Here is a 19,255-nt window from a genome sequence, read left to right on the forward strand (position 1 = left end):
GGCAATGCTGGGGAGCATGCACACACATCTCCTCACTGCACATCCGCCATAAGGGAGGGGGCCCCACTTCTCAATGGGTGACCTGAGGAGGCACTCACACCGACAGGGACTACAGAAATGGTGGTTACCGTGGTGATTGGGAAAGGGCTCTAGGGCACAGCTTTGCTGCAGCACTGAACAACTGGCAAAAAAACTTTTCATCAATGATAACCTATTATACTTTAAAAACAGTTTTACTTTCCTCTTGTCCTATATTTTTGCATGGGGGACTCTGTGTTAACCAGAAATCTCCAGGATTTCTTCATGCACAGTAATACAAATAAAATTAGCTTCTATTCTTTTTTTAATTAAGGGAAGTTGCATTTAGTTCTTTCCCATGTTAGATTCATGAAAAAGAAATCCTGAAGTATATCCATAAAACACCAAATTCAGGACTTCTTCTGAACTCCTCTCTGAAGAAAGAGAATGCAATGACCAAGCAATAGGTATCACCCATATTGTCACTCTGCTAGCTCTCTCTCTGATTAGAAAATAATCCTACCAAGCACATGCAGATCACTTATGCAAAATGTTTTCCAACAATTCTTGTTGTTATATTGCATTTATCTTCCTCCTCCTGTCTCCCCTCTTGCGGCTATTCCCCAGGGTCCTGTTTCTTTCTTCCTTCTCTCTTCCCCTCTACTTTTTCCCTGTCCCCTCCTCTTCTCTCTCCTGCTATGCACTTCCTCCGCTATTATCCCTTCCTCCTCCTTTCCTTTCCTCTTTCTCCTACACTTTGACTTTCTTCTACTTCTTCTTTATGATCCTGTGGGTTGGACTCACACTAAGCAGATGCTCTGCTGCTCGCTACATTCCTCCAGTCTGGACTTCACTTCAATGACACTCTATTTCTGATTTGCTTTTAAAAAGCAAACCCAGCAAAGACTTTTGATTCAGGATTTAATTCATTGTACATATTTTACACCATAAATATGTGCTACTTCATACAGTGAGGCTAATAGGTTTGATTATGCTTTGGGCTTCAGATAAACTCATCAGAAATAATATGTTTGAAGGCAATCTAATGTGATCCTCTGTTGCTACCAAATTAATGAACTGGTTACTTTGTATCTTGCACAAGTACTTCTATATTGCTCCCAGTTTAGTGAACTGTCACTTTGTGGTAGCACCACAGTAACACTAACGCAAGGACTGATGGGGATCAGAAGATTAAGTCCAGACAGGAAAATCCATAAGATACGTATCTCAAATTAACTACTAAAAAGAAATAAGAAGACCTGTGGCTACGTGGTTTAGTGCCTTCCTTGCACAGAATAAGCTGATGACAGGACCCAGGCCTGAGTTGAAGACCTGTGGTAGGTGCATACACACACACACACACACACACACACACACACACACACACACACACACACACACACACACAGAATTTCCCTGCTAGAGGAAGTAAAAATAGCTCTTTTCCCAATAACATGTCTGAGTTTTTAGGCTATGTGTTTGGATATTTTTGAAAGTTATATTATTAACTTACCTAATTTTAACAAATGACATCCTGTTCACTATTATTTAATCCTGGTTGAAAAACATTTTAAGACATATTTTCATGTAGAAAATTGAATTTTTTCCCCAAAATAGTGACTGTCTTTGTTTATAAGAAATAATTGTGCCTTTACTTCATTAGTTCATAAATTAGAAAAGTAACCCTAACTCTAGAACCAATTGCCTTTGGATTCTTTTTTTTTTTTTTCCCCTTTGGATTCTTAAAGCCACACAAATACGTAAGTTTTTATTCATCCTATCTTTGATTCAGCTTATCTTTCTTAAAGTAATTCACAGTTTTACTCAATATCTTGCCATTTTTCTAACCTGAACCCTAACTGGAACATTCAGGATAACCTCACACTAATCATACCCTAATCCTAACATTATTAGCAGTTTCCTATTTCACATTCACCCAAATTCTAACTTGATGTGCTATTCAAAGATTTACTTTCAATTGGACCCTAAATTTTCCATTTCCCTAATACTAACACTAACCCCAGCTGGAACTACAACCTAACATTCACCCTAATGATAGTCCAATTCTAATGTTTAAGAAAAAGACTCTAGTTTTTATTGATTCTAATGAATACTCCAGTTTGCACTCTGGAAATGAGTTTCAGTTTGCCCTTATTCCCAAAAATTTCCTGACTCTACTGCTGAAGTGATCTTGTTCCATAACATGATCCATTATATTACTTTTCCTCACATTTTCTAATCAGGAAAGACACTGTAGTTTCCATTGATTCTACCTTTTCCTAAACCTCTGTTCCCTAAAACAGTTTCAGATTTACTTACCATCTTGTCCATCACTTAATGCTAATTCTCAACCTAAACTTGGCTGGAAAACTCTCATTAATCATTACAAGAATGATCACTGAGAAATAAGTATAATGATAATGCTCTAGTTACTATTCAGTCTCACATTTTTGCTTCTGCTTGTTAGTGAAAACTGAATTTTCTTTTTTTTGGTCGGTCGTGGGGCTTGTACTCTGGGCTTTGGTGCTATCCCTCAGCTATTCAGCTCAAGGCAAGCGCTCTACCACTTGAGTCACAGCGTCACTTCCGGTTTTCTAGTGGTTTATTGAAGATAAGAATCTCACGGACTTTCCTTGCCAGGGCTGGCTTTGAACTGTGATCCTCAGATCTCAGCCTCTTGAGTAGATAGTATTACAGGCGAGAGCCACCGGTGCCCAGCTTGGAAACTGAATTTTATAGTAAAATCTTTCTTATTCATAACACTAATCATAATCAGGACAAAATACTGACCCTAATGTTAGTAAAATTATATGTCAATACTAACATTAACACAAGTAAACTAGTTTTCACTCATCCTAACTTCATTCAAATAAGACTTCCAAACATAAGCTTCAATTTTTTTCCCAATATCTTAGTCATTTTCTAACCCTAAACTTAATCTTTCTTAACTGGAACATTGAGAATAACCATACACCTAATTTTAAGTAGATTCTAATATTAATAGCAATACTCTAGTTCACATTCATTCTAATTCTTACCATGCTTATTCTAAAATTTACCTAGAATTTGAGCATCATTTTTTTCTCCTACACTCTAACCCTAACCATGTCTAGAATCTTAATGATAACCTTGAGACTAATAGTATCCCAATTCTAAAATTTATGTAAAATGCTCGCTGTGTCATCCTAGCTGAAATTCCACTTGTAATTCTTCAAATAAATTGCAGGTTTTCCTAAACCCTACAAATTTTCTCACTGTTAACTCTGAATCTATCTTGTTCCATAACAGGAATCATTATACCGATTGCTCTCAAATATTGATATTATGAAATACACTGTACTTCCATTATCCCTGATTTTCCTGAATTCCTAGAACTTAAAATAAGTTCAGATTTACTTAACATTTAAACCATTCCTTTTTTTCTTTTTGATGGTCTTCGGATTTCGTCTCTGGGCCTGGGCAGGATCCCTGAGAACTAGGCGTGGGCATGATCCTTGAGTTCTTTAGCTCGAGTTGTGCACTTTGCCACTTGAGCCTCAGCACCACTTTCATTTTTTCTGGTGGTTAATTGGAGATAAAATTCTCACAGACTTTCCTGCCTGGGCTGGCTTTGAACTGCAATCCTCAGAAATCAGCTTCCTGAGTAGCTAGGATAATAGACACAAGCCACCAGTTTAACCAATTTCTTTACTCTTTCATCAACCCCATTTAACCAGAAGCCTAATCCTAATCACAATCTGAATTAACACCAAATGGTTAATGTAAGGAAAATTGTCTGGATTCTATTCAATTAGTCATGTTTTTGCTTTTACTTCTTAGTGGAAAACTAAATTTTACCTTAAAGTTTATCCTTCCCTAATCCTAACAAGAACTAAAACAACTGCTCACAATTAAAACCAAATCATATCTGAATGTTTAAAGAAACATAGACATTGGTTTTCATTCATTCTAACCTTGATGCCATTCAATCTTCTTAAAATATGTTGCAATTTTACACAATATCTTACATATTTTTCTCATCCTACTCCCAGCTCTAACTGGAACACGTTGCCTAATCCTAAACCTACAGATAATTTAATCATAATGTTAATAGCAAGCCTCTATTTCACATTTAACCTAACTCTTGCTAAGCATGTAGGCCTAAATTTTACTTGTACTTTGAAACTAAAAATTTTAAAGTGTTTCTCTATTTCTTGTCAGGTGTTGTTTTACATTATTTTTTAAAATTTTATTTTATTGTAAAGAGGCTTACAGAGAGATTACAGTTACATGTGTAAGGTAATGAGTACATTTCTTGTTGAACATTGTTGCCCTGTTCTTTGTTGTTCTCCCACTATCCCTTCCCTCACCCACCTCTCTAACTCCATCCTCCCCATGGTGTAAATTTCATTTTCAATATAGTGTGCTGTGAGTATCATTGTTGCAATAGATCATCTTGTGTTGAACCTAAATTTTCTTTTCTCTAACCCTAATTCTAATTCTGTCTGGGATCCTAAACCTAACCATAACAGTAATTATATATATATATATATATATATATATATATATATATATATATTAATTCAGAAATTAACAAAAATATTGAAGTTTTTATTCATCGTTAATCCACTGTACATCTTGAATTAAGTTGCAGGTCACCTTAAATCTTCCAAATTAGCTTATATGTGCATACAAAAAGATGTAATTTGATGTGAAAAACAGGGAGGACAATCAAATGCTTTAAATATATTTTGGAAAGAGCATAACGAAACTGCCACTTCTAACAATTAATAACCATTAACAAAATAACTAAAAATTAATAAGTAAATAATATACTGCCTTCTAATATTCTTTAAGAGAGCCATGATATGTCTTGTGAATAAAATGCTTATGTTAGATAGACTATGCTCATGCATAATTTATTTTATTATTGGCCAATTATTTAATTTAATCAATAAAAATATATCAAATAAGATTCCATGATTAAAAATGTAAATAAGTTACTTAGCAATTGTTTGTGAAAAAATAGTCATGACTTTTAAGAAACTAAATGTCTATTTCCCTACAAAGCACTGTTTTCGGTTTACAAATCTAATATTTCTACTAAGTTTAGAGATAATAATTGACATGAAAAACAAGTAACTGTACATCTTATTTCTTGAATGACTGATGTTTTAAACATTATCTTTTATTCAAATGAATACTTAGGTCTACTTTTTCAAAATAAATGTAATTTTATCTCCTTTCAGAACAAGTACTTTCTCTGCAATTAGTTGTATTAGTATATTCAGGTATTTATACGCTAAATTTTCTATGTTTGTTATGTAGATACATGGTTTTTCTATTCACAAATGTCTAACCTGTGGGATTTTTGCTTCATTAATATAAATTATCTCTGGTTGTTGTGAAGGCTCCAGTAAGCAGTATGGTCAAAAACATTTCCTGAATTCTAAATAATAAATCTAATCATTTTTAGCCTTTGATAATATCATTCATTTTCTCTTCAGAGCAATTAAACTAAAATAAATACTACTTTTTAAACATTTCACTCATATTGTAAATAATATTAACATAGTTCACACAGAGACTAATTATTTCAAACTCACCATATTTAATGATCATCGTGTGAAGAATATAGACAGTAGAGGGTCCTTATACTCAATAATACTTGTTGTTAAATTAAATCAAATCATATATCTGGATTTCTAATTTGGAGTTTAATCATATGGAAACAGGAACATACAAAGAAAAATGATTACTTTGGGACCATTTTCTTGTTAAAATTATGCAGCAAAAATATCTCTAAGAAATATATTTTTTAATAAAATGTTTCAACCCTTAGTTAAAGTGCATTATGCTTTCATATAAAGTTTATCTCAAAATAGAAATTCTGCAACTAATCTAATGTATGTTTTCATGAACAAAATGCTATGACTTCTAATCTTGTTACATGATTTTAATTATATTTTTGTTGTGACATGATTCCTATTTACACTTAATACTAACTTGATACAAATCATGCCCATGCACACTAACTTACATAAGATAATATTCAAACAAAATTATCTTTCTCCCTATCTCCCACAGGGAAGTGTGAGGTGTTGAAGTATATTAAATGAAAGCACTCTAAAAGAGAGTCTTTATGAAATGGAAATTTGTAACGAGAGGATGGGATCATGAGCAATTTCTACTTGGCTGAACAGGAATTCTCTTTTTACAGCACTTTCTAAACTTTTAATCACACAGGGAAATCCACAAAATTTGAAGTTCATATGAAGGAATTACATTCCTAAAATATGTGGCAACCCTGCTCAAAAGTTCGGTCTCATCACTAGTTCTTTGTGTCTGCTGGCTGACCTATTTCTCTATCATATGTTTCATATTATTAAGCATATTAGTAATTCAGCTGTGAGTACACAGCAGGAGACTCCTGAAATCACTGCTATTGCTGGGTAATATTCAGGAGAGAGTTAAAAGATTATATTACTCTCCAATTCCTCCCTTTGGCCTTCAATAAACCAATTAATTGTCAAAACAATCATGTAAGATGTTAGTTTACTTTTCTCTTTTTAAGTAGGATTAAGCAAGTGTTTTTCGCAGTAAAAAATGATGACAGTAGTATCAGAATTCTGATATGAGTAACTTCTCCCTAACAAGCAATGCTCTATGGGCTGTAAATATGGAAGTCACACTTAAATTCTCTCTCTCTACAAACACTCACACAGACACAGACACAAACATACAGACACACAGACACAGACACAGACACAGACACACACACACACACACACACACACACACACACACACAGCTGCGACCCAGACACATAAGAGATCAGTTCAATTCCTTGGTAATGATAGTTGATTGATGTTTGCTCCGTTGGTTTTTCTTTTTTTCAGGACCTTGCCTGGACCTACATCTTTCTCTGAAATCAAGTCCCCTGCTCTTAGTATACTGTGTCTATGTATTCATAGTATGTACCTGGCTCCTTCAGGCTAATTAATAATACCCTGAATAGAGTATCCTCAAACTTGACATTCAAGTCAAACTCCATGAATTCATACCATTATTCCGACAGACTAAAATTTATTGGATCTAGAAACCAAAAACAACCCCACTTTGTTATATTAATAGGAATTGACCTCGTGAAAGTAGAATACTATTGATCAGGAACTGAGGTAAGAGGACAGGAATAAGTGGGAAAATGTAGAATACTGGATGTTTGTTAGAGATATAAAATCATCGTCTGTTGGATCACTTATCCTATATTGAAAGCTCAATTTACATATACAGTTTTCCAGCTATTTGTTTACCCATCATTTCTGATCACAAATCCTCTTATGAATTTTTATAGTATCTTTGAATAAATCACATATTCAAGAGTACTATGCTCATCTTCTGAAGAGTAATTATTTTAATTAACTTTGCTTAATACTAATTTACTTGTAGCAAATAGGTTAAAATGTCTCCTCTCTTTCTTTCAATGTAATAACATACATTGCATATTATTAATGTCTCTTCATACAAGCCTGAAATCACTATTTCAAACTAACACAAACAAAAAATTAAAATAACCTGATACAACCACCACAAATCCTAAATTATGTTGAAAAAAATCAACAATATATAAAATATATCTGAGAAATTGGAAAAACAATGGCAAAATAACAACAGAAAATTCCCCTAGCTCTCTCTAATGAAACAGAGAATTAGAGTCCTAGCAGGTACTCCACTTCTAAAAAGTCACACCCAGTCAGTTATAACTATATATAGATATACAATTCAAAAGAAGATTTTATACTGTCTTCACAAGAAAACAGAAATATATGAAAAGGTGCCCAGCCAGGCAGGTGACTGCTGTGACTTTGTTGGCCAACATATTTAAAAGCACAGCTGCAGTGTGGAAATAAAAGGTCCACATGGGAAAAAAATGCAGGAACAGAAATGTACATCGGAGACAGCCACATCCATACTCAGAGACAATTCAAGATACCATTGGGCAGCCCGAACTGTCATTGGAACCACAAGTATTAACATCACAACATCTCACCACAATTGATTTCTACTCCTACACTTAATGGTCTAGACAAAAACCTAATTCCACAAAAACAAATCACAACAGAAGATCCAACCAACATATGGCAAATCAACCAAGAACATAAAGAGTCACCTATTAAGATTGTAGATCACCCAAAAGAAATCCTCCAAGTGAACAGAGCAAATCAGAAAAATACAAGAAAAGTGATGTCAAGGTAGTAAAATTCACACAGTAAATAACCAGGCATTAGAACATACAATGAGGGACCTAGAAGGTAGTTTTCAAAATACATTATAATTACTGCTGAAAATGTGATTAATGAAAAGATACAAAACCTCTACAAGGAAATTTATTGAACAAGATGCGAACAACCAAAGATTAGCAAAATAATTCATGGAGACTACAAACAGAAAAATAAATTCTGAAAAGGCAAATGGATGCCTAGTTAAAAGATATGAGAGAAGATACAGCTAAATAAACAACCCTACCAACCCCCTCATCCAAAGAAATATGTAAAGAAAGTCCATACAAGGCCTAAAACAAAGCTTTATAAAGAGATAGAAACCCTAAAAAATGACCAATTATAAAACAGGGAAATCAAAAACAAATTATAAAGTCTTCACAGCAAAAAGATGACAAAGAAGATAATCTCAGGGGTAAAAGACCAAGTAGGTCTAAGAGGAAAGAGGAAATAATCATTTAGAACAAATCCAAGAAATAAGAAATGATCTTGCCAGAATTTCATGACTCAGTTAGAAGATCAAATTTGGGGGAGATTGGTCTCAAGAAGGAGAAGAGCAGGAAACTAAATGGATGAGAAACATATTACAGAATTCTAGCAGAGAACATTCCAAACATCCAAAGAGATAGGCACATTTAGAAAAGAGAAGGCTTTAGAACACCAAACAGAATTCTAGAAGAGAACAACCCACCACCACATCATAATCCATTAGAGGATCATTAATGATCAAGGAAATGATTCTTAAAGCTGTCATAGAGAAAAGATTGATTATTTATAAAATATATACAGTCAGAATAAACACAGATTTCTTAGTTGATATGATCAAAACGAAGAGCCTGGCTTGATATATAACAAACATTAAAGGCAAACAACTATCAACAGTGAATATGGTCCCAAGCCAAACTCTCCACCACATCAGCAGGATAGAAGTTAATCAAATATATCCTACAGAGAGAAGATCAAGAAGAACAGGAACTGGTTATATAAGATGATAACTAGGTAAATATATTAAGAGTAGATGAGGCACAGCTCCTAAGAGCTCCTAAGAGAATTCACCCAAATAGATAAAATTAGAGAAAAACTGAGACATCATAACATAAATTAGCAAAATTGTGAATGTTATGAGAGTACTTTGAAAACCATATACCAATCACCTGGAGAATCCTGGAGTAATTGATGCTTTCCTATACTCGAACTGAACCAAGAAGTGATACATAAGAAGTAATGAAAATGAAATGTCAATAAACAATTTCCCATAACAGAAAAATCTAGGCCTCAATAGATTTACCGTGAAATTAAGGCCTGCAAAGAACTTACAATACTCAGCTCTAACACTTCAATGGAATAGAAAGAGAAATGGAATTATCAAACACAATCTATGAAGCTAGAATTAGACTCTTCCACAAATCAGCTAGGGACTCATCAAAGAAAGAGAACTATGAAATCAGCTCTTTGATAAGCATTGATGCATAACTTCTCAATACAATTCTCACCAACCAACTTCAACAATTACCAAAAAATACATGCTATGATCAAACAGTATTCATCCTAGGATACGGCTGGATTCAATATAATTGTCAATAAACATAACACACACCATCAGCAGAAGCAGGGACAAGAACCATATGATTGTTTATATGGATGTAGAAATAGCTTTTAACAAACTCCAATACCCCTTTATTATTGAAAGGAACATATGGAACTTTCCTCAATATAATACAGAGTATGTATAGGACAAAGAGAAAATAAGCATGTACCTAACGATGGAGGCATGAAGACATTAAAATCAGGAATGAGAAAAGGATGTCCACTCTCTCTACTATTCTTCAATATAGTAGTGGACTTTCTAGCAAGGACAATAGTCAAGAGAAAAATATAAAAGGGATCCAAATATGAAGGAAGTAAAACTATCCCCTTTCACAGATGAAATGATACTTTATATAAAGGACCCTATAGCTCCCCCCCCTAAAATTTAGTAAAAGTGATGCTAATCTTCAGCAATGTAGCAGGGTATAAAACCTACAAGAATCAGTAGTTTTCCTGTGTTACCAACAATGGGAAGATCCAGGCTGAAATCCAAAAAACAACCTCATATGTATTAGCCTCAAAATCAAATCAAATCTAAGCAAAACAAAACAACAATAAAACTAGGAATTAATTAATTTAACAAAAATGTGAAAGACCTCAATTGTGAAAACTTTAAAAGCCTAAAAGCGAAACTGAAGGAGATTCAAGGAAATGGAAAGTCTTTCAATGCTCCTGGTTGGAAGAATTAACATTGTGAAAGCTGCAATACTGCCCCCAAACAATTGGCAATGCAATACACATAAACATCCCTACAATATTCTTCAATGCAATAGAGAAAGCAATCCAAATTTATTATTGAATTACAAAATTACAGTTCAAAGAGAAGGCTTAGAAATGAGCTCATAGGCCTATAGTCATCTTACACACACACACACACACACACACACACACACTGGAATTCTATTCACCCATCAGAAAGGATGACTGTTCACCAGTCTTAAGGAACATCAAAGCCTTGGGAAAATTATACTAAGAGAAAAGAATGCTGACTCAAGCAATATAGGTTTCATATATTCATTCATTCATGGTAGCTAGAAGGTACCTACAAATCTACAAGAGAGATTCTTCTATGGCTAGGGAGGTTGAGCATTTCTTCATGTGACTATTGGCCATCCTTTTTTCTTCTTCAGAGAAGTTTCTCTTTAAGTCATTAGCCCACTTATTTATTGGGCAGTTGTTTCTTTGAGGATTTGTTGTTGGGGGATTTAATTTTTTGAGTTCCAAGTATATTTTAGATATGAGACCCTTGTCCGTTGCCCTAGCCATAAAAGAAATGCAAATCAAAACAACATTGAGATACCACCTCAGCCTTGTTAGAATGACAAAAATCTAGAACTCTAATAACAACAGATGCTGGAGGGGCTGTGGACAGAAGGGAACCTTACTTCATTTTTGGTGTGAGTGTAAACTTGTTCAACCACTTTGGAAAGCAGTATGGAGGTTCCTCAAAAGACTCCACATAGAGCTCCCCTATCACCCAGCAGTCCCACTTTTGGGCATTTACCCAAATGTTTACAAACAAGACCACACTAAAGTTACCAGCACAGCTATGTTTATTGCAGCATTATTTACCATAGCTAAGATATGGAACCAACCCAGATGCCCCTCAGTAGATGAATGGAACAAGAAAATGTGGTATATATACACAATGGAATTCTATGCCTCCATCAGAAAGAATGACATTGCCCCATTTGTTAGGAAATGGAAAGGCTTGGAAAAAATTATATTAAGTGAAGTAAGCCAAGCCCAAAGAAACATAGGACCCATGATTTCTCTTATTTGCAATATCTAGTATATGTATGAGTCAAGCAGAAAAGGTCAGATAAGGTGATGTTAGGAAAATGAACCCTAAGATATGTATTTAAATGTTTTTTTCTTTCTTGCATTTGTTTCTAACGCAATTATAAGATTATTTCTTTGTTGCTTCGTATGTCCCTCCCCCACAGTATAACCCCTTCTTTCACTGTATTTGATCTCGGTATAATTTGTGGAGGTGGAGGGGAAAAACAAGTCGTTTAAATAAGGATACAGGTCGACCTGTTGCAACAATGAGAAGTACAAGTTGTCATGTCAAAAACGAACTTTACAATTTGGGGGGGGGAGGATTGGGTAAGGGGGGAGGGAGGATGGGAAGGGATGGGAAGGGTAAACAAAGGAAGAGGCTACAATGCTTGATAAGATATATACTCACTATCTTGCCCATGTAATTGTAACCTCTCTGTACAGTATTTTCACAATAAAAAAATAAAAATTAAAAAAAGAGAGAGATTCTTCCTCCAGTTTGAATTGCCATTATCAAGAAAACTGACAATAGCAAATGCTAACGTGGATATAGCCAAATGGGAACTTTATTACACTGTTGGTGGGAAATTAAATTTGTTCAACCATTCTGAAGTGCAGTACGGACTTTCTGCAAAAGACTAAACAGATCTCTCTATGACACAATAATTCCTCTAATGGGCAGTAATCCAATAAATAACAAACAAGCTCACATTAAAGCTACCAGTATAAGCATGTTCAGGGGCCAGGCCCAGAGTTCAAGGACTGGAAAAAAAGTTACCACTGTTGGTTTTTGTTTCCCCAAATATGAACTTTTGACATAAGATACAAAATCTTTCTATTTGCAACAGTTAGAATAGGACTTACCTGTAGTGGGTGATAAAATGTCTTCTTTGTTGAATGTTAGGAAAAGCCGTAGGCAGTCCAAGAAAAGGGAGACATTTTGTTGTTGTTGTTGTTGTTGTTGTTCGAGGTGCTTGAAGCCTGGGCTTGGGCACTGTCCCTGAGCTCTTCAATTCAAGGTGAATGCTTTACCTTTTGAACCACATCGCCACTTCTAGTTTTCTGGTGGTTAAATGGAGATGAGTCTCAGGGACTTTCCTGCTCAAATTGGCTTTGAACAGCAGTCCTCAGATCTTAGCTTCCTGAGTAGCTACGATTACAGCTGTGAGCCGCTGTCACCAGGCAAAAATGGGAGATTTTTATAAAAGAAAATCCACCTCTTCACCTGTGTCTAAACCTCAGATATTACTATTAGAACACTTCATCCTCAACTCATTTGATCTGACATTTGTAAATTTTCTCTTTTCCTTCTTGTGGAAATACTGCAGTCAATGTCAACTCAACTGTGGGACTGGATCAGTTGTATGGTAATCGCTAGCACCTAAACCAAAAACATTTACATCAAAACAAATGAAACCCTCATTTCGAATAATTGCTTTCTCTTTTTATTACAAATCTGTGCTTGATTACTTCTTAATGTGATATTGGACCTCCTAACAGTGTGATGAATTTTTCTTTCTCTTGAGCAATTGTCCTTCTTCCACATGGGTCAAATATTTAAGATTTCAAAAATTTCCATTGATAATTCATTAAGTTGACCTCGAAGAAATTGTGCATTTCTGGAATTGGTCTTCTGTGTTGTTCTTACATGCACAGGCTTTCTATGATTTATTTGTTTTATAAGGAATTCTATATTCCAATCTTTGTGTGACCAATTTTAGTCCCTCTGATCAGTCTTTCCTACCCTCTCTCAGGAGTCTTTAATTTCAGCCTGCCTCATAAAAAATATATTAGTTATCAGCTAAATGACTCCCAGCTTCAGTTTTTTGCCTGATTCATGTAGGCTGTGATAGGAGCCTTGACTTGCCTTGCTTACTGGAGTTTTTACTTGTTTGTTTTGTTTTGTTTTTAGAGGTCTAGGATTATTAGTCAATATATTAGCTTCTCTGGGCCGCAGTGATCACCTGGACTAGAGTCAATGGGTTTTTGTCCTAATGATACAAATACAGCTGACTAAATTCCTGTTTTAATTGTCTCAAAATGAGGCAATCTGGCATCCTTGCAAAGCCATCAATAATATTCTGCTACCACTTACAGAAATTGTCTATCAAGATGGCTTTTCAAGGTTGACTGTAAAAAATGTTTATTTCTGTGTGGGAGGACCATATAAAAATCAAAAAAAATCACATCGTACATTATAAATACTTTAGAAACAACAGCAAGAAAAAAAACCACTTGTGTCCCTATCTTGGGGTTCAGTTAGCTTAACATCACCTTATTTATTCCTATGCACATAGCTTTTGACCTTTTCTGCTTATCCACGACATATATTAATTATTGCCAATAAGGGATACCACGTGACCGATGTTTCTTTGGACTTGGATTATTTTAGTTAATATAATTTTTCCAAGTCTTTCCATTCTGTAACGAATTGGGCGATGTCATTCTTTCTGATGGACGATAGAATTCCCGTACACACACACACACACACACACACACACACACACACACACACACACACACACACACACACAAACTCACAATGTTTTCTTGATCCATTCATCTACTGAGGGACATAGGGGTTGGTTCCATATCTTAGCTATGGGAAATAATGCTGCAATAAACACAATTGTATTGATAATTTTCATATGGTCTTTTTCCTGACTATTTAGGTGAATGCACAAAAGTGGGATTGCTGGGTCATACGGGAGCTCTATGTGGAACCTTTCAAGGAACCTCCATACAGCTTTCCAAGTGGTTGAACAAGTTTACACTCCCACCAAGAATGAAGTAGGGTTCCCTTCTGGCCACATCCCCTCCAGCATCTGTTAATGTAAAAATGTGGAGCGCTTCTCGAATTTGCGTGTCATAGTTGCACAGGGACCATGCTAATCTTCTCTGTATTGTTCCAATTTTAGTGTATGTGCTGCTGAATTGAGCACAGAACATTTTTTATATATAAAGTGGAATTGATTTTCTTAAACTAGACATTACAACAAAAAGTAAGTTCAAAAGAATTGTTGTGAAATTTTAGAACCATGTATTTCTTACATAAGCACACATTTAAGACTAAAGTCAAGACTGATATGTCAAAAACAAAATAATTCCACATATTTGTTGTTCAACAGATGTGTAGGGAGAGGAATTCAATTATTCTCTACAAGGCACCTATCATAATGAACACTGCAGCAAGTGTTAAGTTTTTTTTTAAAGTTTTAATGTTTTAAATATGTTTAATTTTGGGAATTTGCTTATATGCCAAAATTAAGATTGTTTGGTAGGTCATAAAACTTTTCTATAAAGTATTTAAGATTTATGGTAGCAGACATATACTACTAAGTATGTGCAATTCAGAGTTTATAGAAAATTTACTAATGAGAAGTTGCAAAGTCTTTGTATGAAGAAACAGTGAAGAGTTAAGACTTTGTTAACTACACAGTTTCTGTTAAAACTTTAGGGCTTCCTTACTTTATATGTTAGCGAGGAACAAAAATGATTATATAAACCATATACAGATGATGAGACGAGACATAAATAGTAATCTTAGAGGGTAAATTTAAAGACTACTCATAGCCTATAAAACTCTTGTTGAACATCATAATCTTAGCCAGTTTTAAATGTACAGGAATATGAGAAAATAGTAAAATCTAATATGTAGTACACTTCAAATACTGGAAACAATGGTATTTGGTTTTTATTTTATTAATCATTAATATTTAATTATTGGTTTTCTTTATTTGTAGCATTGTTTTCCTTGTTGTAATATAATACAACTTTTTGTAAGTCATCATTACGAGATACTTTGAGAATGTTACTGGGATGGCCATACCATTTTTTATAGGTGCATGTGAATTTACAAAGAGCAAAATTAAGAACAAAATATTGATTAAAATTTTCTCAAGTAGAGTTTGAATCAGGAGTGTTGATAAATGTCCACAAATAAATCTTAGCCCTATGCTGAAGCAGTGGTTTTACAGAGTTGAGGCCACAAAATTGAGAGATGGTTTTTGTGTTTAGGTTTTTGGTTTTGTTTCTGTTGGTTGTGGGCCTTGAACTCTGGGTCCTGTGTACTGCTCCTCAGCTCTTCATCTCAAGGCTATTGCTACCACTTGAGCCACAGCACCACTTCCATCTTTTTCTGCTTATGTGGTGCTGAGGAATGTGGTGTTGATGGGTTATCATACATCAAATACCTTCAAATGTACATGTAGAGTCTAAAGATAGCAGTATGAATATTCTCATACAGCTCTTGTTTATCTGTTATGCACTTTCACTATTATGATATTTCTCTCTTTCATTCTCTCTTATTTCCTCTCTTTCTCTTTCATGCTCCATGTCTGCTACTTAGAATTTCTGCTGGGCTACTATTATCCTTCAGGACCCACTGGGATTTTGGGAACATGATAGGGACCATCAGTTACCCTTGCATTCTTTAAGAGTTGTAAGAGTGACGTGATATTATCCTTTGCCATTCTAAATGGCAAAACAACAGATCTAGGAATTCCTGTTCACTTTTAGTACTATTACAAATTTTCCTCATAGGAATCATTGGGACGGATAAAGATACTTTTAACCTGTGTCCTAAAGGTCTTTTCCTTTTACAAGCAACCTTTTTCTTGTATTATCAGTAAGTAACAAAAACAAAGCTATCCTATGGAAAGTAGGCTGAAGTTGTTCACAGGGATGGAAAACAAGGAAGTGGGGGAAGTGAGCACAGATCCTCAGAGCAGTTTATCATGTACACTTTGTAAGAATGACAATGTGCTGGGAAGTCTAGATTAAATCACTAAACACCTGAAATATATAAATATATGTACATATATTTATATATGTATATTTATTTATACATGCATATATGTGTGCATATGCCCTTATATATGTACACATGTATATTGCTCTACATACAAATACACACATACATATACACATGTATACATGCACACATGGAGAAAGACGCATAGATACAGCCAACACAAGTTTCACTACTTGTTGAATATGCCCTAGACGGAATGGTTGGAACCAAATATGTTGAAGATATATTTGTCTCTAAGAGTTCTTTTAGCACTTCTCTTATCTCTTAAAACTGGTAAGTTTTGACAGATTCGACTTGCAAATGCAGTACAAGTGATAGCAAATCACCCAGAAATCTCAGTAAGTATAGGTTATATGGTGTCTCCTTGCTCCCCACGGAATGCTTGCTCTTGTAGACACTCTCAACAACCAAAACAGCAGGAGAATATCCTGGTAAAAAATAAAGTTACATGGCATCTTTCATTGAGCTCTTTTCCAACAGCCAGCATCAATTCCTAAGTAATGAGTGAGTCCACAGAAGACTGGAGCTCAGGTCAACATTTAACCAACCCATGTGATAAGTCTAAAGTGAGAAATGCTGACCGAGGTCTTGCATTTCCTGGCCATGAAAATAAGAAAAAGTATTTGTAATGTATTAAAATTTGAGAATAATTGGTATCCTGTCAATAAATGTGTAGAATACAATTATACCAACTGACAAAAGATGCATTTCATTTGTGTGCTTTTGGACTTGGCGAGTGATTTTAAGTGTGTCTCACAAGTAGAATCAACATAAATCAAGCCAGCATTTCTTCATTTAAGATACAAGGAAAGGATACAGGTTGACCCATTGTAGCAATGAGATGTACAAGACACTCTTTCTGGGGGGACTAAGACCACATGATGGGTTTTTCTACAACCCCCATTATTCCACCAACTTTACTCCCCTCTCCTCTTCACTCTTCTAAGGGTTAAACTATTTAATTCATATACTAATCCACCTCATCACCAAATTTGATTTAAAGGTTTTCTGCTCTTGTTATCAATGTTTGTTTAAGGGTTGAAATTCTGTGTGTCAAAATTTGCCTTGCATTTTGTTTGGTATTACCTACTATTCTGACATTGACCACGTGGTTTTATCATATTGGGAAAAAATATCACTTTGTCACTGGAATTCCAAAAAAAGTATAGCCGATTTTCATTTTTTAAAAACCCAAGTGCATCTTAGAACTTTAGTTTAAAAGTGTGTGTGTGAAAACATGTTCAACATAATCTAATTATAAAAACTCTGTAACAAGTTATCTTCTTCTATGTCTTTATTTTTTTTTTTTTGGTCCAGTCGTGGGGCCTGAAGTCTGGGCCTGGGCACTGTCCCTCAGCTCTTCAGCTCAAGGCTTGCGCTCTACCACTTGAGCCACAGCACCACTTCCGGCTTTTTTTCTTTTTGCTTATGTGGTGCTGAGGAATCGAAACCAGGGCCTCATGCATGCAAGGCAAGCGCTCTACCACTGAGCCACCTTCCCAGCCCCTTCTTCTATGTCTTGATAGTGATACTTCCTATCAAATTTACTGTTTGTTAAAAGAAAACCTTTTTTTTCAAGGGTAGTAGTAAAAGGAATGAGACCCAACTCAGCTCCTAGCCAGGTGTGATGAAAAACAAACCAGTAAGGAGGTAAGAATTGTCTTAAAATGTTTGTTCCACATATCTGTTTCTGTCCCCAGAAACTTCGAGTATAGGAGATGGTATGAGTCAGTATAACATGTGGAGGAGATGGGGACAAACAAGTCGTTTAAGGATTCAGGTGGACCTGTTGCAACAATGAGAAGTACAAAATGTCATGGCAAAACCAGCTTTACAATGTCGGTGTGGGGGGGGGGAGGGGGGTATGATTGGGTGGGGGGGAGGGGGGAAGCTGGGAAGGGAGGTGAAGGGTAAACAAAGGAGGAGGCTGCAATGCTTGGTAAGAAATGTATGCATTATCCTGCCCATGTAATTGTAACCCCTCTGTACAGTATGTTCTCAAATAAAGTAAAATAAAATTAAAAAAAAAAAAGACAGCTTGTAAGTAAAGTTGGTAAGTAATTCTTGACTGTGATTTAACATTAAAACTAGCATGTCATTCTCTATGTCCATCTAAAGTCGTTTCTTTAACGTCTGTGTATAATTTTGTAAGTAACTAAACAGGAGTTTTGACAATTCATCCGAGGGAGGCGGTCTTGCCCAGATCCTGCCTGGACCATCCTACCTCCACCATGGTAAACTGGACTCCTGCCTGACTCCATCACACACAGCTGATTCTTGGTAAAAGACTGATTTAGATTTACAAACTCCAACTCTTGTGGGACACTCTCTGTAAACCTTACTCATCCTGATATGAAAAAGCCAGCTATGTTGTTATACTATTGAAACATGTATAGGCCAGGAGAGCATCTCATACAATTTAGTTATCAGGTTTTCCAGGCAGACAAGCTATGCTCAAACTCTCATCCCGTCTATTGAATTTTGTCATTGCAGAGTTCTGGCAAGGACTTGTTGATCAATTCTTGGCAGGGTGCACATAAACTCCACTTGTTCTCACTGATCTCTTTGTTGCTTTAATTGGAAATGATAAATGGTTTTTGTGGCAAAGATTGCAGTTCAAAGCCAGCCCAGGTAGACAAATCCCTGAGACTCTATCTCCCAACTAACCATCAAAAAGCCAGGGTAGAAGCTGGCTCAAAAATTAACCAGCCAAATGCTAAATGTGGCCCTGTGACTCAAAGTGGTAGAATGCTAGCCTCGAGCAGAATTGCTCAGGGAAAATGCTCAGGCCTTGAGT

General features: G+C 35.4%; 1 non-coding gene across 1 annotated transcript; it reads right to left on the bottom strand.

Moving 5' to 3' along the window:
- Positions 1-14,480: 14,480 nt before the first annotated feature.
- On the bottom strand, positions 14,481-14,587 carry LOC122116467. Its single transcript, XR_006148982.1, has one exon. It is a non-coding gene; the product is annotated as a U6 spliceosomal RNA (small nuclear RNA).
- Between the last annotated feature and the right edge of the window lie 4,668 nt (positions 14,588-19,255).

Source organism: Dipodomys spectabilis, unplaced genomic scaffold, assembly GCF_019054845.1.
Source record: "Dipodomys spectabilis isolate Male_0828 unplaced genomic scaffold, ASM1905484v1 ptg000135l, whole genome shotgun sequence".
Classification (NCBI taxonomy): Eukaryota; Metazoa; Chordata; class Mammalia; order Rodentia; family Heteromyidae; genus Dipodomys; species Dipodomys spectabilis.